The sequence below is a fragment of the Ammospiza nelsoni genome, chromosome 8, assembly GCF_027579445.1.
Source record: "Ammospiza nelsoni isolate bAmmNel1 chromosome 8, bAmmNel1.pri, whole genome shotgun sequence".
NCBI lineage: Eukaryota > Metazoa > Chordata > Aves > Passeriformes > Passerellidae > Ammospiza > Ammospiza nelsoni.
The window spans coordinates 16,809,603-16,831,480 of record NC_080640.1 but is presented as its reverse complement, the minus strand read 5'-3'; the positions used below and the strand labels follow the sequence as shown (position 1 = coordinate 16,831,480).

General features: G+C 38.2%; 1 long non-coding RNA gene across 1 annotated transcript in view; it reads left to right on the top strand.

Annotated features, from left to right (window-relative positions):
- LOC132076075 (uncharacterized) overlaps window positions 1-18,312 on the top strand; it is a 46,435-nt gene extending 28,123 nt beyond the window's left edge. Inside the window, exons 2-3 of the long non-coding RNA XR_009418871.1 lie at window positions 17,496-17,593; window positions 18,168-18,312. This is a non-coding gene — a long non-coding RNA (uncharacterized LOC132076075). The remainder of the gene's footprint in view (window positions 1-17,495; window positions 17,594-18,167) is intronic.
- The last annotated feature ends 3,566 nt before the right edge of the window (window positions 18,313-21,878 follow it).

The following is a 21,878-nucleotide window of genomic DNA, read 5'->3' as shown; positions in this document are numbered from 1 at the left end:
TGTAAACCATGCACCAGATCTGATACTGAGGCGACAGAGCAGTGAAAGAGTATTCCTGTGGACGTGCACAATGAAACCAGGTCCAAGTCCCCCAGATGTTGCAGTTATGGCAAGGGTAGCACACACCCTGGATTTGTATTACAGAAAAAGCCCTGCAGAGTTCCATCAGATGGCTGAAAACTGGGAAGCTGAAAAGGTAGCAGCTTGATAATCTGGTGCAGAAAGGCATTAATTAATGTCTTAGCACCAGAGCTTTGGGGGGAAAAGGCTCAGACAGCTGGACCCTGGTGCAGCAGTGAGAGCAGCGCTGGCTGAGGATGGACCCCGAGCATTGGTGTGACAGTGACTGCAGCAGGCTGGGCAGGAAAGTGCCACTGTGCTGAGAATCCACACTGCCCAGGGAGCTGGGCCAGTCACTGTGTGCTGCATTTACTGCCACAGTGATGGACATCAACAAGGATATCCTCTGCACGCAGGCTCTTCCCTAAATACAAAAGGAAACCAGCCCCACTTTCAGGATATCATTTCGCTATTATTCAAAAGGCAAATGAATTCTCAACTTTCAATGGCTAAATTCTTCTAAGAAAGATCAACTGCTTTGGCAAAAATAGGCCTTAAAATTGGCTCAGATTTTAGTGCTCTCCCCATTGATTAAATCCTGCACATGCTGTTGAAAAGGGACTTCCTAGCAAAACTCTGTAGCTGCATCTTGATTTAAATACAGAATCTGTTCATCTATATAAGAGTACAGGATGAATATCAAAAAAGAATCTTTCTCCAAATTCTCTGCTCAAAAATGCTCAACAGGTTTAAACATTCTAACAAGGATTTCATGCTGTCAGTAACAAAATCCACAGATGTAGATTTTGGAGAAGGACAGCCTTTCATAAGGGACCCTACTTGGTGCTGGAGCTGTATCTGGAATTGGTGGGGAAGAACTGAGCAGCAGAGTCTGCAGAATTTCAGATATTAAAAGGCAAAAATACAGATTAGGCTGGGAAAGCTGCTAATGATTTTACTTTGCGCCAGGTGAGATTTTCACCGTTGTTTCTCTGGAATTATTGTACTTCTGTGCAAGTATTATGAAAGCTAAACATACAATGTTCACAAGACAGAATTAAGAATGTCCCAACGAATCTTTAAGTCCTTACTTAAAACAGACAGTGTACAATGGTACATCTCTACAGTTGCCATCATCAGTAGTTAATTTTTTTCACACTTTCACTACTCATTTCCTATGATAAATCAGGAGGAAATGCACTCAAGTAACCCCCTGATGTTAATAATTGCAATGCCAGTGACAAGTTTTTATATTTGGAAAAAATTGCTGCAAGAAGAAAATGGTAATTACTGCAGAAAATCCAGAAATGCTTATACTTGATGGGCACTCTGATTTGTGAGATAACTAATTTGCTAACCACACACAATACAGCTACAGCAACTTTCTTAAATTGTTTTGTCATTGTAATTATACCTCGTGCCAGCAGTTCTAAGCAAAACTTGCTATTAGCTTAATTGAGGAAAGAAATGAAGTGAAAAAATATCTGATTTAGTGGTCCAAAAGCTGCTACAGGTGCACAGCAAACCCAGGAAATGGGTCCCTGGAGAACACAGGTGTCAAGTCTTGATCCTGGAGCACTAAAGATAAATACTGCCAATTACTGCAAAGGTGCTTCAGGAATAGATGTACTCAATGGGTTTGCCTACTTTTGCAACAGTGGAGTGAATTGAGCTATACATTGTGTTTCTGAATCTTTTGCCAAGTGAGTGTCCTCGTGCTGGCTTAGCTGGGAGCTGTGAAGTGCCTTTACTTGCTTGTCTAGCAGAAGAGCAGCCTGAGGGGCTGGATGAGGAGCCCATGAAGCACAGGAGGACAGGGCTGTGGGCTCCCATCCTGTGTGGAGCACCCTCTGCCAGCTTCCCTCCGAGCCCTGCCAGTCAGCGCTGGGGTTTGCTGGCAGAGAGCAGCAGTGCTGATGATAACCTGCTCCTTCCCATCCTGAATCCCTCCTGCAGGAAAGGCCAGGACCTGAATTTGGTGACATTATTCCTGGCAGGGTAGCTGCTGTCACACAGAATGTGACAGGATCATACTGGCTTTATAGAGCACAAGAAATGGAAAAATTTTTTTTTTTTTTTTTGAATGTAAGATCTGGCCAGTGAGCAGAACCCCACATGATTTTACAGCAGTGCCTTCTGCATGAAATACTTCTGTCAGACTCTACTGCAGAATCTTCTAAAGCAGCACAGTTACAGTGCTGAAGGTCCTCTTGCCTTCTCAGCAAGGCTTGTCTGGCTTGCTTTTGGCAAAAATAATTCCTGCCCTTTATTGAGTAATATTTATAAGCTGGGGTGGGGGCAAAAGAAACTCTGCTTTATTTTAACAGCATAAGCTCTGGGGGTTTTATTTAATTACTTTGCTGCTTATTCTTCAGTGTCTGGGGTAAAGCTGATTCTCTTGGCTTCCAATCTGCCTGCTTATGTACTCTCACTTTAAGAAAATTAATGGGAGGCATCTTTGAAGCTGTGTGAAGTGATCTGAGAGTCAGCAACTCGAATCCAAAATATTTGCTTTGTCTTGAAAGTCATTAATTTCTCCTAGGATGCTGTCAGGATTTTTAAGCTAGTGAAAGGTATTCTACTGTCCTGGTAAATACTGTTTTGTGTATTGAGGGAAGCAAGTGGTGATTTTTGTCCCAATTTGATTGCTATTTGTTATTAATTTACACTGTTAATCAGTTTTATTAGCAAACTACAGAATAAAAGGTGAATGTCCACACAGAATGAGACCTTCATATCACTGGGAAATGCTCAGATGCATCTGCAGTCCTTGTTCCAGGAATTTATCCGTAGTTATCAAAATATGAAGAATGTAAAGCCTTATATATGCCTGAGGGAAAGTAATTTAATCATAAACACGTGGATTTAAGCTGATATCTGTGACCAGGTTAAAATTAATGATGTAATCTGGTCTCAGGTAATCTACATTTTAAATAGCTTGCTGAAAAAAAATTTCCAAGGTCAAAGATGTAATGCCAGTTTCACTCACATGATATGTGATTACAGTGCTACTAGAGTGAGGCTTAAAATGCTTATTAACAGTCATCACTCAGTGTGTTTCACAAGTTAGCCATGAGTGTGTTCACCATTTGTAGCTGTAGTATAAATGTCCCAATATTTGTATTTACAGACAGTTTTGGCTATCATTCCCAGTGGCTCTCAGAAAGCAATGTCTCTTATTTTAGTAGTGGTAATAGCAAGGACCATTTCTAACAAAATGCTTTTCCTTCCCAAAGTTTTAGCCATTGTGACTTTAAGGGACTTAAATCCTTAAAAGAACTAATTTTCAACTGGGGAAACACCCCCTCTTCTTACCTTTTAGTTTGAAAGCTGATGTCAAAATTATGCCATAAGTAGGACTTTGGGTCAAACCATGGCTCACTCCTCACGTGAAATTGAAGGGTTTTTATCAAGAGCAGCCCTTGCAAAGTCAAAGGGAATAGCTAATTCAGAAGAGTGGTTCTACCTGATTGTTAAGGATTATAGGATATGGTTCTTTCTGGGCCAAAAAGATAGCCTTGCCCCTTACTGATATGTGTCTTTGTCCAGGCAAAAGCAGATGTGTAAATAACTGAATATACTGAAATACTCATAGTCTTATTCCATTAGTCATTAAGGGTATAAAACAGAAACTTTGTATTTTTTCTTAAAGAAAGCCTTAGTAATTAAATATGCTATTTTAATAAATCTGAAATACTGTCATTCATATAGAAATCTTCAACTACAGCTTAGCAATGAGGGATTCTGTGTACTCAGATTTAGGCTGACCAATGCTGAAGGCATTAAAACACTGGATTTTACTTTTTTAAATATCATTACTAAAGTAGACTACTATCTACTGCTTTATCTATCTGAAATATCTATTTCAGATAATTTATTGGTCTGATTTCATCATTGACATGCTAGGATGAGGATTTTTTTCATGCTGTGTGACTCAGCAAAATAATTTTGTTTCTTCTGGAGATCAAAACTTAAAATAAGCTCTGCACCACTGTAAATCTAAGTTATTCCATCTTGAAATTTTCAGGATTTATAGTGTCAATGTTTGGTTGGATTTTGGTGGCTTTTTGTTTTGTTTTGGTTTTTTTTTTATTAATTGCTGAAAGGAGTACATGCTTAGTTTGAAACCTTTTAAATTTTTTTTTAAGATTAAGTTGAATTAAGTAGCATCTCTAAAACAGGGTATCTCTTAGCTTTTTAAAGCAGCTGTAGCTATAAAAGCATCTGTAGTTCCTGAAGGTCCTGGGAATCTGTTTTGAAGCAAAGCTGTTCTCTGCACAGCCATGAAAGCTCTGAAATTTGAAAAATATTTATAAAAGTCTCACACAACCTCTGAATGATAAATCTATTTCTAATTGTACTTCTGCTATAAAGACACTAAATTCTTCTTTGCTTTATTATACATATTTATAAGCCTTGTTTAAAAAAAAATCATAAATCAGGTATAAAGCTTTCTTTAGAACAACAGGACAAATGGATTAAATCTTCCACAGATGCTCAGCATATTAATAACTCTTCAATGTGAGTTTCTCTATAAAATAAATATATGGCCACTAGTGAGATTCTTTTCAATTTCATTGTGTACCTGGGTCCTACATCTTCCCCAGACACAGTTTGTTCCCATGCTGTGAATATGCAGAGCAGTGGCATGAAAGCCAAAGATCGAGAAGTAAGATCTACCTACACCAGTAAACTTGAAATGGTGTCAAATCCCATGGAAGTGGTGAATAAATGAGTATTGGTCTAGGGTACAGCATCCCAACTAACAGTGAATTTTGTTTTTTGTATGCTCATTTTAGAAAGCAGTAATTTTCTGAAAGCCGTTTAATGTTCTGTTTAAGAAGAATGACACAATTTCATCTTGAAAATGAGGTGGTTAAATAGATGGCAACAAATTGATTAAATTCAATTAACAGATGAAACATGGAAAGTTAAATGAGCAGTATTTGGACTCACAGATATGCAAGTCTAAATTATCTGACGAGGAACGCAAGGCATTAATTTCCTTTTTTCTTTTTTTTTGGATGACCAATAAAAGATATACACATACACATTAATAATTGCACACAGTACATAAAAGTATCGTTGATTTAGCTTTGAGTTTTGCTTTGGTGAGAGCCACAAAACTAAGAGGGAAATCTCAAGCAGATATTTATTTGTTAACCAGAATATCTCTTTTACTCTCTGCAGAGGTTTTTTCTAGCAATGCTAAAGAGGAAATTTTCTCTGCCGTGCCAATGACATTTCTACTGAAAGCCTTGACTTAATGCAAAGTTAATATCTACTTAATATCTCTTTTTAGACTTTGTAAATAAAGGTGCAAATTGATTATTCTGTATAAGCAGTTTAATTTAGTTAAACAATTGAAGTTGAGGTATAGCAGAATTATGGAAACACTTACTGAAACTGACCCCACTGCTATAATTGTTTTTCAGCAGTTGTGTTTTCTACTGTTTGATTTTCCTAATGTTTTCCCAGTAGCCTTCCATCTGGGTATAATACATTATGCAAAGCCTAGTATTCTGTGTGAATGCTTCTGTAATAATAGTTTTCAGGATATTGGTCTAGATCTTTCTGGTTTTATGCCAGTGGTGAGGGTTCTATTAACTTAGATAAAATATGCCCATTTAGAAAACAACTATGTACTGGCTTTCAAAAGGTTTGATGTAAAACTTTGTTTAAAAAAAAAAGTTAAAAATTACTTACATCACCAATAATAGATCACCACAATTCTCATATTTTTGTGGCATTAAGAATTGAATGACGAGAACAGCTGGGCCAATTCTTTTTATTTTAGCAAATCTCCCTCTTTCCCTTTTATCTTGGGGCATGAGTTGGCAGTGGTGGTGTGGGTGTTTGGATACTGTTTATGAAATCATTATCAGTTATGTTTATGTTGGTCGCAGGTTATATATTTCCATCTGGGCATTTTAAAGAGTCTTTTATAAGTATTTTGAAATGGTGATCAGAGTTGCTAGCAGCATTGCTTTTCCATGTTTACAAACTGCAGAGGAGCTGTGTATTGGGCAGTTTAAATGTTTGCCAGCCCAGGATGTCCAGGTGTGCACCTGGCAGCTCAGGAGAGGTGGAGCACCTCGTGCTTTTGCCCTCCATGGCAGAGATGGATGGGGAAGGAGCTGAGCCTTTGAAACCCCACGCTGTTACTAATCCTGAGCAGCGTCACCTCTCAGCTACTGCTCAAAACAGAGCTTCCAAACCCTGGCCATTGTGGTGGTGGGCATTGTCCTAGGGTGGCTTTGTGATGCTTGTATCCTCATCCATGTGTTCTGTTGATGCTGGATATTATGTTCTGTGCCTTCAAGACTGGCTCTGAAGAGTGAAAGTTTTGTTTGGGTTTCTTATCAGCTGCTCCCCCACGGCTGGTGGGACACAGAGATGGGGCAGTACGTGGTGCTGCTTTTGCTCTTTTGCTTTTGCTTTGCTCTTGCTCCTGCTTTGCTTTGCTCCTTAGCTAGTTTAGCTAAACAGTCCAAATTTCTTCCTGGACTGTTTCTTCTTTCCTTTTTTTGGACCTACTCAAACCTGCTCCAGGCTGGGACCTGGGAGAGTTTATCAGTTTGTCCCCTCTAGCGCTGGAGGGACTGAGAACAGAGTGCCCACCCCAAGAGAGGCTTTCTGAATTTGTCATCTTTTTCAGAGTGGTGTCATCAGGTATTGTTCATTCTGTGTGCTGGGGGTGCTGTGCCTGTTAAATAAACAGGTTCTTTCCATTTCTCTCCGAGGAATCCTTCCCAAACTGGTTGAGGGAAGGGGCCCGCCTTTGAAGATTCTCTCCCAAATTTGCCCTAAACCAGGACAGTCATCCCCTGCAGCCTGGAGATCTGCCAAGAAAATGTCTGTTTTGCTTTGAGCCTGTTGATAACTTCTAGTGAAAATATAAAATATTTACCTTTTCATTTAAAAATTTAATTGGTGTTTGAGAAAATGCAGCTTTGTATCTGCTAGTGGTACTTGCTGATTTTTCCAGCTTTCGTGAACAGTCTTCTAGAATTAGAACAGATTTGATAAAACCTTTAAATGGAATATAAATTCGATTCCATTGGAATCTAATTGCTCAGAGTAGGAAACAAATTGTGAAATCCTTTGCTTCTGATTTGGCTGAATGTCTGTGTAAAAATAGACATAATACTCTGTTGGAGATGCACAATACATGCAAGAACATATACACTATTTATATAAATCTGTCCATGCATACATAGTCTGTATGTGTTTGTCTATTTAGGTGTGCACACACACTCAATTTTCTGCCAGTATCTTTACACCTTCAATGTCCCATTATAATTTTTTTTATATTGATGAACACAGATATGATGACAAGCTTATTTTCAAATTAGCCTAGGCTTTTATAAGTTTAATTTATTCAAATACTGTGTAAAAAATATTTCCAGTGCATGATAAGCAATCATTACTCTTATCTCCCCATAACACAGGCATTGCTGGATTTTTGATTGATGAGAAAACTTAATCCTTACTAAAATCCCTATCAGAAGCCATACTGAGTGTATAGTATAATTGTGTGTGGTTTTAATGTGTAGTTGTGTAATATATGTTATTACATAGCTAAAATTCAAGTTTCTCTGTGTGAACCCACTAGTTGTGAGTTTGAGTCAATGTATGTCTCTGTTATGCATGGCAAATATTTGAAGAATGCTGGCAGGGGAGTAAACAATTATCAAATTACACCATTTCATCTTTATGTTACTCCATAAAATCAGATTTTATGTTATGCAGTGGATGTTGTAAATGTCTCCCAGTGGCTTCCTCCTCTTCCCCTCATTTACTGATCCCCTTCAGCCTCTGGGTGTTGTGAAACTGCCCAAGTGAGGCCTCAGAATTTCCTGGAGAGGGTAACCTTGGTCTCTGCAGGTGCAGCTGGAGAAGCTGCAGAGCCTGGCAGGTTCCTGCTGCTGTGGCAGGGACAGGACCTGGACCACCCTGAGCTGACCTGAGAAACTGCCCCAGCTCCATCTGCACTGTCCACTGCCAAATAACAACAGAAATGACAGTTTTCTCTATGCTCTGCAATAGAAGGGCTTAGCAGAAATACTCTAAACTTATGGTTTTAGAAGTAATTTGCCTCTAACACAGTCTAATAATGACTTTTTCATTCTTCAGCAGAAAACAATATTTTTCAGTGGAAAAATAACCAAGAACTTCAGCACAAATAACTTGTTCAACCTATGGTAGAAGACAGCCAATTTTCACCTTAGGTTGAAAATTTACCAATCTTGCTGAAGAACTGAGCTTTCTTTTCTCTTCATAAAGCTATTTCTGTGTGTTTTGAGCTAAATTAAAACAGCTGCATATCTCAAATTATGCATTCAGGGAGAATTTTGACGTGATACTCTTCAAAACACAATTAATTTTAATCTTTCTCGTGCAATTTTCTGTCAAAAAAAGATTGATGGAGCTTTGTTTTTCCTCTTTTCACTATAATTTTGACAGTGAAATATCAGAGTATATTAAGGAGTCCATTAGACATCTGATTTGAAAGCATGTAATTCTTATTCAGACTACGACCAGGAGGATGTAGCCTATCAATTTCACATGCAGTGTTTCACGAAGCAAATCCAAAATGTGACAATGTGACAGACACAGCTAAAAGAAAGAAAAGGAGCCCCAATATGCTGCCATGATAACTTTCTTTAAACAGAAAAGTCCTTAAGTATCTGTACACTATTACAATACAGTTTGTAAGGCACCAACAGCTTAATTTAGACCTTTAAGTGATATTTCTACAGGCGTTCTTATTTGGATCTCTGCAGATAAACTCTGGAGCAGAGGTAGCGCTCACCAGCAGTGCTGAGTGCCTGAGGTGTGTGCAGCAAAGTGTGTGGCCAAGAGCCATCATTGCAGCAAATCCTCAGCATTTATTAATATCAACAGAGATACTGATAAATCAAATGGAGAAATACTTGAACAGCAGTTGTTGTGAATGCATTCCTTTCCCTTCTCATTTTTCCTAATGCAGTGTTTGAAACCCACCAAGACCATTTGTTCAAGCTCCTCTGCAGATGTTGTGTGTTTCTTCCCACTTTGCTCTTTACCTGAATACGAGTGTATCAGCAGCAAAATTTTCTGTTTACTGTTGCAGCTAGCAACCTTAGAGATTTGCAAAGGCTTGTTTTCCTGGTGCCTGCTCAGGCACTACAGCAAAAACCCCAAGGATGTTTTTTGCTGTGGGGATGACAGCATAATCCCTGACATGGCAAAAGATGTAGGATGCCTATGCTATTGAACAGCCCTGACCCATCTATGAATGTTGGTATCTTAATTATTACCAAGTAATTAACACAGGGTTTTGTCATGATCTGTGAAAATTGTCATTCTTGCTCAAACCTGCCAAAAAAACACATGTTGGGGGGAGTTTTCTCAAAATTGAAATTTCCTGTTAATAAGAGGAGGGGTTCCATCCTGCTAGTATTTCCTTTAGTAGAAGGAAGTTCTTGCTTGCGCTGCTTCCCAGGTTAAGGGCTAAGATCCATCAATTCAGAGGGGAAAATGCAGCTCATTTTCACAGTGGGGACAGAGTGCCCTGAGCCCCTTTATCGGCTTTGTGTTGGCCCTGGAGGCCCAGGGGAGCTCCCAGCTGGGACTGGGGGCTGCAGCCTGGAGCTGCTGCTCGGGAGGGGAACTGGGAGCGGGCTTGCAAACAGCTGGGGCTCAGTAATCAGTGAGATAGGAGAGGCTTCTCACTCTTGGAAAGGTGCACAAAGAACATCTCCAGCTCTTGAAATCTGGAAGTGGTTCTTAGGCAGAAGGGTTGCACAGTAGTAGAGGAAGTCACTCTTAATTCAGTGCGCATCTTTCAAGCCAGATGTATGTTCCTAAACCATAATTTTACTTCCAGTTATTAAGCACAATAAAAGTCTGATTTGATTTCTAATGATAATGAATTTTAACTCTGCTAAAATCCTACATGAATTTGCAAAATTAAACTTGTGGTTCCTTTTCCTTTGATTGTGAGATTCAGACATTCTTCCCATACATCTTGTAAATTCTGTAAAGTTACTTTTAATCATTGAGTTTTGCAGCTCTTTTCTACTTGATTTACCCTCTTGATTTTTTTTTCAATATGATAAGGGAGTGGCTTGCATTAAAAAAAAACTTAAACACTTTAATGGTACCAAGTAAAAAAAATAAATAAAATTGTTATAGCCTAACAGTATTTCTGCTGCTTTTCAAACTGTTGAGCATTTCTGAGCTAGATATTCTTCCTAATTTAAAAATTATGTAGACTTATAAAATGTGTCTTCTCTGCATATTATTGGAATAATGTGAAATGTGCTCATGGAAAAATTAAATGGAAAAAAAAATTCATTTTCTTCAAAAATTACCCATCCAGTGGCATTACAGGAATTTCAAACATGAGGTGTCTGATGAGGTACAGAGAAACAATGTCAGACAGTATACATCTTGAACAAAATTTATGAAAGACTGAGAGGAATATGAAACTTAATAAATGATTCTTCCCTCTGGGCCCAGTATCATCTGTGCTGGCATCCTATTATTATTCAGAATTGCTTGCAGTAATACCTCTGGCAAATAGATTTCCTGATGCAGCTGCAGCCTGTGTTATGTGGATAAATGGCATTTTGTTTTTTTTGCAAACCCCCAGGTCATTTAACACAGTTCCTGAAATTTTAACAGGCAGTTGAGCAGTGATAATAGAATAATATTTACAAATTCAGTAAATAAACATTGTCTCTCATTCCATTTGATCTGTTCCTCTGTCCCAGCTCAATATTCAGTGACATTGTGACTGGAAAGCAAAGAGCCTGCCACAGAGAATGCTGCATGGCCCCTGAGCCTTGCTTCAAAATCATTGTTTGGTTTGCACCTAAAGCATCTGTTGGACAGGAATGATTGTTGCATTTGTTCTACCTCATGAAACCAACACAATGCTTTCTTATTCCTTTTAGAAACCTTTGTTTTGTCTAGAAAGTGTTCTTGCAAATTTCCAGTAACTTGCCAAAAATGGCTGAAATGCTTCCCTTATATAAACTGTGTTCAATGTGGAAGAGACAAATTTCAAGAGACTGTAACTTGACACTTATCAAAATTGTAGTTATACCAGATAACATGATATTAGCAGTTCTGGGACTCGCAGGAAGTTTGATCTGACTACAAAAAGCAAAGTTCTTTGAAACATCCTCTACCCATTTCATCACTAATTCTGTCTTATTTTTCTTACGGTTCTGCCTATACTGTCAGGAACTGAGTATTTTTGGTTTTGCCTGGTACATGTTTGGTTTTTCTTTCAGTTTTTACCTTCACCCAAATTTCCTGGGGTGCATTTCATTTGATGCTTAGCAGTGTGTGCATTTCATTTAATGCTTAGCAAACTGAGAAACTGCACGAGCTGTATTTGTAGAAAGAGAAACCAGTTGAACCCAAGTTAAAGGATTCCTCTCTCAATGTTTTAAAAGCAAGAATATATTTTTTTAACATATGCTTTAATTTCAATGGAGTTTTCTGTTTACTCCTATAGGATTTAGCATATTTGCAATTTATCTTATTCTTCTGATTGCATCCTGATTTTGCCTCAAACATTGGCTGGCACTGGAAGTCTCTCTGCAGCCTCTGGCACCAAAGCTGAGGTTTGTGTTTGGTCTGTCTGAGACAGCAGCACCCTGTGGGTCCCCTCTGTGTTTCTACCAAATCCTGAATGATGCCATTTTACACTGTAAAGGTTGATGGCAAGAGATAATCACAGATTTCTGAGGTTTCTTATTTTCTGGTATTTTCACCTAGAAATAGGGTGTTGCATGGAAGACTATGGGGTTTTGAGAAAATTTCTGATGGATAAATTTTCTATTAGAGCTATATTGTGCTGCTACTCTGCTAATGTTGCTCTGTTAATAAAATGCAGTGGAAAAAATGCTATAAGCTATTGTATGAAAGATTTTTTTCCTTCACTTTGTGCTGTTAGCATTTTTAAAGTAATATGTCCACAAGAAAATGGCTTTGTGCAGTCTTATGGCTGATTTATCACAAAATGCATATTACATAGACTGGCATTCATATCAGTGCCTTCATGTAGCACAGGAGTGCAGGGAGAAATTGTTGAAGGAAAGGTAATCAAAACCCAGGCCACTGTTCCTGTTACTGACTCATGATAATACAATATAATAAACAGAGAGTAACATTAAATATTTATAGTATTTAAAAATTACTATCAAAAGCAAACTAGTTTTGATAGAAACATTAAATTTTCCATCTACTTGGGCTGCAATGACATTCTGTGACACTGTAGAGTGATATGGAAATACCTAAAGCAAGCTGAATTCCCAGGAGGAGTCTAATTGCAGCAGGGTGGCAGTTCAGCAATTCACAGTTTCTCCACCAAAGGAGTTCTTTCAACACGAATCCAAGCTGTGAGCTATGAAGATTGCCTGTAGAGTAGATCAAATTTCTGTCACACATCTTAGAACATTTCTGCTCTTTTCTATTTTTACTCTAGAAATGGGAATATTTTACATGATGGGTCTCCCTGCAGAGCTAAAAGGAGAGGGAGGATTTTTCTGAATATCCTATTTGCTCCCTAGGATGTGTAACCTTGCTGCACCATGACTGAAGGCTCTGTTGCCTTTGTTGGAGTTGCTGAGCTGGCCCAGAGGTTGTGTGCCAAGTTTAATGTGTAAGAGCAGTAGAGAATTCCCCCTCCTGTTCCCATGTGCAGTTTCTCTGTCCTACTGCCATCAAACCTACTCAGTAGATTTCCAAAGGCAGCCAGAGACAGATTTCAGTACAAGTTATTAGATCGCTTTCAGATAGAAAGCCAGGAAAAGAAGCTGCTGAAGCTGCAGCAGAGGAATTATAGTTTGCTTAGGAAAAACCAAGTTTCAGGGGGAAAAAATTAACATAATTAAACTCTACAAGAGAAGCCTGGCATAAATGCCTGGATTGGCAGTGTAGAAACAATGGAAGAACCAACTCCTAACAGGAGTCAGTGCAGAAGGAAGGTTTTGTGCATGTTTGGTCCCAAGACCAACCTTTTCTCATCTGAAATCAGCAGGAACAACTCTGAAAAGGATGTGTGAGTCCTACCCCCAGGCTTCCCAGAGCACTCTGCTGTGAGATGCTGAAATCAGAGGGAAGGTTCTCTGAGGCACTGCCTCATAGCCTGGCATCTTTTTTAGCTATCAGGTGCTATAATTGCATCAGAGTTGAATTTCTGTGCACAAAATAATAAAAAAATCCAAAGCATCTAAAGCTGACAGTTTCTATATTTTTGGTGGTTTCCGTGGCTATAAATATTGTTTTGGAAAATATTGTTGGGAACATGAGTGACTAATCCTGAAATGAGTTATTCTACCAATGTGGCATTTGTTCTGGTCTTTTCTGGATAAATCTGTGTATAAAACTGAAAGAGAAAAAGGCTGTAGAAACGGAAAAGGAGACAAAAATTAATTTGAAATGTAGATGAAGATGACCCTGTGGAATAAAAAAGCAAGCAGTAAGTAAAATGTTTGGGCAAGATTTTCAGAGCTCATTACTTGCATACAGACACTCAAGCACCTGAAAATCCCCCTAGTTAGCTGTCTGCATTTTCAGGCAGATAATGACCCTTCAAAGGCAAAGCTTTCCCACCCATACTTTTGAAAGAAACACCAGAGCAGTCAGCATGTGCAAAGTGTGTGTGGAAAATAAGAAGTGAGATGGTTGAATTTTTCTCAGAGTAAGTTGTGATTGACAGCGATCCCTAGCAAGCAAACCTAGCATGACATATTCTACTCAAGATCTCATTTAAGACCATGTTTTAGTGATAGATATTTGGTTCAGTGTGGTTACTGAGGAGCACCAATTCATTGCACTGTGCATAACTTTAGAAGCAAATGCTTGTTAAAACCACATTTAGGAAGTAGTTAAATAATCTTTGTCTCTTGTGAAACTTTTTGAACAGTAGTGAGGTGATAAACTCCTGTTTGCTGCTCATAAGTTCCTGCTGTCATAACATCATGGTAGCTGCTTTGTAGCATTCTTTCTTGTGTTTCAGCATCTCTAACGCTCAAATTTATTCATAATTAAATAATTTTTCCCCACGGAGCTTGCATTCTGCAGTAAGAGTAGCTATAGATCTAGGCTTTGCCAGAATGATCTGCTTCTAATTCATCCCTCTGTCATTTTCACTAGTTTAATTCATATTTTAAAAATTTGAACAGGCTTTGAATTCTGATTTAAATAGAAAGGCTTTTCTACTTTAATAGAGGAAAAAAATAAACCAAACATTACAATACCCACAGAAATACTATTGCTATATAAACCAGGAATATTCCTCTACAATATACCATGACTTTTTCCAGAAAGAAAATATACTGCGCTAGCTATAGGTGCTGTTACTCCCAGTTTCCACTTTTCTGGTTTTCAGGCAGTTATGGAACAGCAAAAACATGGAGAATTCGGGCACAATGGACATTTCTGCTGCCTCTGTTTCAGCACATGCAAAACATTACTGAACTGAATGTGCCACTACAGAATAACTGACATCAGAAATGCAGCAACAAGCCTTGGTTTCTCTGTAGAGTTTGTGTTTACAAGAAAATGCAGTAAATGCCCAGAGGCTTCTGTCAAATGTTATTAAGCACCTTTTATTTACCTCATTTTTCCATGCTTGGTCTTTTCTGGAGCAGTTGGCAAATGATTGATGTCTGTGCATTGCTCATTTAGTTCAGGAGATCCAGATTCACCAAAGCTCCTTCAAGTCTCATTCAAAGTTTTAGAGAGCAAAACTCTCCAGTATGAGCTTTTTAAGTAGCTGCTTTTTTCCCCCACATCATTAGTTTTAAAAGTTGTTTATGTGCCATTTTCTCTCTTTATTTCAAATTCTCATGTTGGGACCAGTCCTCAGCTTAGCAAATACCAGTCAGCCATGGCACCTGACATCTCTCAGAACATCTTCTGTTAAAAGGTAATTCTGAATGTCCTCATTCACCAAAGCTGCCCTTTCTGCTGTCCAAAGGATTCTCCTGCTCAGCCTCAGTCAGTGATGGAACCCTCAGTGCAGCTTTTCTGCATGGCCACAGCTTAACCCAGGGTTTCTACAGGTATAAACCTGAGCTGTGGCTGGAAGTTTTAAACAGGCAGCACTCCCCATTTCTTGGGAAGCTGCAGGCAGAAATGGAGCACAGAAATAGCTGAAATGAGCCAAAGAAATGACTGTTAAGGTTTGATGGGCAGGACGTTTAGCCAATGTTACAGCCTTTCTGATTTGTGTTTACTGGTGTTTCTTGCATGTAAATTTAGAGTATTCAGAAAAGCCATGTGTCTGAGACCTCTAAGTTTTACATACAATAAATCTTACCAAGCAAGATATTAATGTTTCTCAGTATATCATACAAAACCAACTTTTTAAACTGTATTTAATATCAGATAGGTAACAACACTTTCTAGGGGCAGTGGATTACTTGCTGTTGTGGAACTGTGTTAGTGATATAAATATTTAACACAATTTCTTAGAAGGTATTCACTAAAAAAAAAAAATTCGGAATAATTATTTTTATACTTTAGCTGCTAAATAAAAAAGCTCAGATATAATTTATAACTTGAGGGGGGAAATAAAGCTAAATTTATGGAAGACATCCTTTCCTTTTTTTTTTTTTTTTAAGAAATCATAGTTTGGAATAAATCAGGACCACGGACCATCCCATGACTTACAGTAGGTAATACCTGTAGTCTAAATGTTAGATTTTTGCCCAGAATACAGTTAGAATTCAACAGTCAAAGTTCCTGTTTGTTTAGAGATATTAACCTGCTCTTACCAGTTTCCCAGTAAAGAAATGTCTGTGCCTCAAAATGACTTGTGGTCAATTCATGTCAGGAGATTGTCATGAGTATATGAAGGGACTGAAAATCTGTAGTACATTTTTAAATTTTATGCTATTCTAAGACTGTTTCTACAGACAATGTGATAAGATCAGAAATTTGGTCTCACCTGTAAAACCAGTACTTCTGGAGAGCATATCCTGGATACTGAACTGAGGGAGAGGCAATACTTGCTTGTTTGAAAACTTGTGTTGTTTTACAAGTAAATGAATACTGACACTGTTCAATATCTGCTTCATCTAGGGCAATGATGCAGTAAAGCTTTCTAATTGGTAGGGAGAGAAATTTTAACTTCATTTTGGAATCTAGGCATCTTTTCTTTTTTGATCAACACTTAGACAATTTTTCAACTGATCAATATTTTGGCCAAGTATTTCCAGTAGGAATTGGGAACATGACACAAAGAGGTAGATTAGAAAGGAAGGGTGCATTAGCAGATCCAATTCTATCTGCCACAGTGGACTGATATAATCTCCAATTCAATTCCTTTAAAAGATTTGCTGTTTTAATATCACTGCTGAAGGAATAATCTGAGTGTGATGTTGAGGTGTTCTAAATCAATGTGTACTTCTGAGCTTGAGTGAATTCTTTTACCTTGGAGTTCTGTTTAATTATGCATTTCCTTGATTTATGCTCTTGACTTCTGTAAATACCTGCTAGATAGCTACTCTGCTATTTAGCAACTTGCACATCTTATAAACCCCAGCTTGTTTGCAGTCAGTTTGTTTTTGCAAATTATGATGTGTAATGGTAAAAATTGCCACTTTGGTAATAGGAGGGGTTTTGTTTCTTAGGAGAGAAACAAACTGATTACCTGAATTTTTGAGATCAGATTCTTTGTAGTAACTTTCACCTTTTTAAATAGCTGATGAAGGGAAGCAGACAGAAATGACAATGTAAATATAACCTGTTGTTTCTATAGCTCTGGGTGCAATTAGGCATAGGGATACCTTGCCTAAGAAAGAGAAACCTCATAATTTGGGGCTTTAAAAAACAAGATGAACAAAAATCTGTCAGGAGCAAGGCAAATAGAATTAATGCAACAGTTTCTTACTGTTGCCTGCAATTCTGTAATTCTGTGATTAAATGACTAATAGATCAATGGGAGTAACTGAAAACCTAGCTCTTCAATAAAAGTTTTTACTTTGCATAAAGACAAGGATACATTCTTTCCTATAAATTATAGTGAAATAAACTATACTTTACTTGCAATATTAGTAATTACATTTTTTTCTTCATATGCAAAGAGTACCGTAGTTCTTCATTTCTTCAAATGCTGAGCCCTAGGTTTTATGCTCTAACCAGAACTAATAGGGGCATTTGCAATTTCCTGTGAAGAGAAATCTCTTCTGTAATAGTCTGTTCTGCTGACATTTTGGTGGAAAATGTTCTGGCTTCATCAGATTTGTAATGCATGAAAGACATGAATTGATGTACTTCATAACAGAGAGCACAGAAAGCTGCAGCAGAGAGCAGTGCCTGATACAGTTAATGAGAGCCTTTTTGGGAGGGTGCCCTCCAGGGATTGTTTTTTCCCCTCCCTTTTGGCACCATGCAGAACTGTCCTGTTCTGGTTTGTTTTAAACCAGTTCACTCGGGAGGATCTGTGGATTATTGGCTGCTCCACTGTGCCCCACTGCCTGGAACTGCTGTGAAAAGCAGGAAAGTGTCATGAGAGGACGAGAAGGTGTGAGTAATGTGCTTTTTTAGCAGTTGAATTCTGCCCCAGTGTCCCTGAGCTGTGCAGTGCTAAATGCTGTGACTCCTGCTATGCAAAACCTAGGAGAAATGGTCAGTCAGAAATGGCCTCTTTCAGTGGGTTTCTTAGGTGAGGAAATTACAATTTCTACTTGTTAGGGCACTGAACCACTCATTCAGAACAGCATTTACTGAAAATCTATTTGAGTCATACCTTAATACCCTTTAATTAATGTATGTAACCAAAGGTATTGTTAGCAGCCATATAAAAATGCACAGCTCAGTTATGCAGGAATTGAGAAGAACTGAACCAATATAGGAACCTTATAATATATAACTTTATTGTAATCCAGAGGTGACAGGGAGATACATATCTCTCTATTATATGTAATATGAACTCCATGGAGGAAGGAAGGAAATGGCTGCTACTGTCTTTTAAAATACAATAGGCAGTAAACCTGGATGCTGGGAATGATTCAGTGCATGTGTTACAGAGTGTGTGTGGGAAGTCTGAAATTATGAGCAGATTGACAGTTGTATGCATAGTAATTCCCTTCTGACAGATAGCCAGAATGCTAATAGTGGCAGGCATGCACGAAGAAATACATCAAGAATGGGCCAAGAAAATGTTCTTTTCCTGGATCTGATCCCTGTAACCAGGCAAGCTTTGTGAGTTGCTTCCTATAATTAAAGCATTCACTAATTCAAGTTTTTCTCCAATGGCTCTGGAATATTTTCATTTCTTTTAAAATTAGTCTTTTTCAACATCAATTTATGATTAATTTTTAATATATACCCTATAAAATATATCTGGGTATGAACTTTCAAGGCTCGTGAATTGCCGGGCCAGAATTGGCAATACTGAAATAATGTTCTTTCATTTGGCCACAAAATCTTTATATCCTAGTTGTCACCAGTTTAAAGAGATGATTTAAAAGCAGTCAATTGGCCTTTAAATGCCTTCAGAGATCCCACATAATTATAGAGATGCCAAGCTCTACCCACAGGCAATCTGCAAAATTTCCTAGCACTCATAAATTGCCTTCATCTAGACTAAAAAAGAAACTATTATCCTTGTTAATAGATCTGATTTCATAATGACCTGTATCTCATGATAAATAAGTATTAACTTCCCTTCTTTGCTAATATTTAAAGTGAGAAATTTTTTGGAATATTTAAGATCTTAATAGAATTTATCTGTTAAGGTAATTTATTTGAAATGGATTCCAACTTTACATTATAAATGGCTCTTTATCATTTGAGAAGGAATTCTTGGGCAATGAGGAGGGCAGTAAAGACACATTATGCCAAGTGATTTCATTAGCTTTGTATGGAGCAGATGGGTTTTTCTATTACAGGAATATCTGAGGAGAATGTTTTGAAACCTCCTGCAAGAACACTTGCTTTAAATTTCCTATTTCTTCTTGCTTGCTTTTTTGGATCAATGGGTGAGATGTAGCCAGATTTACTGTTATTTTAGAAATCTCTTATCTGAGGGCTGAATGAATGATGGTTATCACCAACAGTTTAAAGGATGCAAGTCTTTTGCTGATTAGTGAAGAGTAAAGCTCAGTCCTCATCCCCAAAGTGAGCAGGACTGAAAGATGGAGCAGAGAAGATATTTGGCACAGTGCCTAAGATGTGCAGAGAAGTCTTCTGCACTAGTTTGTTAATATAAAGGCACTTAAGCATATGTGAATTTGCAAAACCTAAATATTTTAAATAATGGCTATGGAAGGAAAGACTTCATCTAAGACCCCTATAGGTACCTTTTCCACATGTTAGTGTGTCTGGCTTGCTTGGACATTGTGTTGTATAGAATGAGCACAAATCATACCACACCTCTCTGATTTGTCATTGCTAAACAAAAGTATTAGAGGACTGCATATGGCCAACTGTGCCTCAGGGTTTGAGTTTTTGTTCCCAAATGATGTGGGGACTCTGGGTGGTTGGTTGGGTATTTTTACTAAAAAAACCCTAAGAGAACAGAAAGGGAGAACAGTCACAATGTGTTTGTTTAGCTGAAAGTTTCAAGTTATTGAAAGGAATGATACAGCTAGTATATTCTTTCATAAAGGTAAACCAGGATAAGATTTTTTTTCAGCCCCTCAGTATTTTAAAATATCCTTTCCTAATAATTTTTAAACACTCTCTTGTAATACTTCCACATTGTGGGAATTATTTAGTCAGCTATTTATATATAAAGGTTTAAAGACCTATGAATTATATACCCAAGATAACACTCAGTAATCCCTGGATTATGACTCTTTTTGTAAATTTTTTTCCCAAGAGCTGGATTCCCTTTGGATGTAGAGCTGTCCAACAGGGACTTAAGATTCATCAGCATATTGTGGTTGGTTCTCAAGAGCTGCGTTAGGGCTCTGCTGATTCACAGGTCTCTGAAGAGTTCAGAACTTGGAAAAAGCCAGAGCAGCTCCTTGGACTTCAGGGGTTTGATTTGCTTGGCTGCTGTTTTGGTTTTTATGACTCTGTGCTTGTTCCTTCCCAATAAGCAGAAAGCAATATCCAATTCAACCACGTGGCACATTCCAGAGCAAGACTTTATTCTCCTTGGTCACCTCAAGTTTACCAAACTGATATTGGCATTAAGCTAAAGGAGTTTTCTCTGGTTTTATCTTTCACATAAGACCAAGATTTGAGATTCATGATTAACCATGATTTCAGCTATGAATCTCAATGTCCTGTGTTACCAGGCCAAAAAAGAAACATTTTCTTTTCTTTTTCTTATTGGCTATCTGCATAAGCCTTTGTTTGGGACTGGCATAACTTGTGGTTTTGGAAGAAATAGGAATAACTTAATTGCAGCATTTCTATAGTTTGTAGGAAGTAAAGCTTAGGTGTGTAACCTACTTTCCACATCCCTACACACACATCCCCAGCCCCAGAATAAATAGAGACAATAAAACATATTGTGTTTTCTGAAACTCAAGGCTACTAATCTCCATTCCTCCAGAATCAGAGACATACAGGACACACAAATCAACTCCACCACTTTTTCTGCGTTCCTGAGGTCTCTGAGTTCCTGTTATAGAACAGTGCACATGGAATTCAAGCAGGTTAAGTTGTCTCCTCCTGGAGCAGCTCTGCTCCTTCCCCTGGGTTGCTGTGGCACGGGGGCACCCCTGTTTGCTGATCCTCTGGGTGCTGAAATGTCACCCACTGACTGGTGCTACCTGCAGGCTCCCTGCAGCACAGAGAGCTGATACAGCTTCTGAGAGTTTTGGGCGAGTTAACAGAGAAAACAGAGGGAATTGTGTGGTTTAGGATTGTTTTGAAGGACTTGCATGGGGATGATGTGTGATACAGTTACAGTTCAGCTTTTCTGCAGTTGTCTCCCATGTGGATTGATTGCCTGAGCTTAGTCTTGTAAATAGCTCTTTAAGTTCAGCTTAAAATAACACTTTTGTAATTTCTTACATAAATTTATAGTTTTCTCTTTGGTTGCTCCCCCAAGAACATGATTCCCAGTGTTCCCTGCAATCTCTGTGGGAATAAAATCACAGCCAGCATTGTACTCTGACTGAGTTCATTCTCTTGATTACCGTCTTTGACTTCTGATTGCAAATGAGCTTTTAACAATAAAACCATACAAAAGAAATTAGAAAAATGTCAGGGCCAGATCTACTAGTCTCTCCTGAGGGGAATGCAGGATTGACAGAAATACTCAGTACAGCTGATGAAGTGAAAAAAATAATAGCTCATCTTTGAGCTCTGAGCTGCAAACCTTCAGCAGAGCTCACATTTACTAGAGTTGTTTGTTAAAGCATCTCTTATCTCTGATCTGTCCCTCAAATGCAGTTAAATCTCATTTATCTACTTAATATTTTAGGAAGAGAAGTTCTGAACCTTAGGGAAAAGTGATACACTGACTTTTATTTGACAGCTCAGTATATTGCAAAGGACACTGTACTTCATGGAAAACCAACCCAGGGACATCAACAAGTGCCTCTGAGTGCTAATTTAATGCTTCAGAGCTTCTCTGCAAGTGAAACTTTTCTAGCACAGTGTTTTGATTCATTAACAGCAATTCCAGGCATGTCTCATTGAGCTCCCCCTTCCCAAATCAAATTGCCTTGCAAGTCATTAACATTTTTACTTGATTTTTTGAAAGTGTTTTAAATGTATAGTGTTGTTTTCAGGTCTTTCAAATCTCTCTACACATCTTTCTCAGAAAATACTTTAAAGTCTGCTGACAGAGTTGTGCTTCTCTCAAAACAGTCTGGAATAGCATTCCCCTCCCTATAACGAAGTCC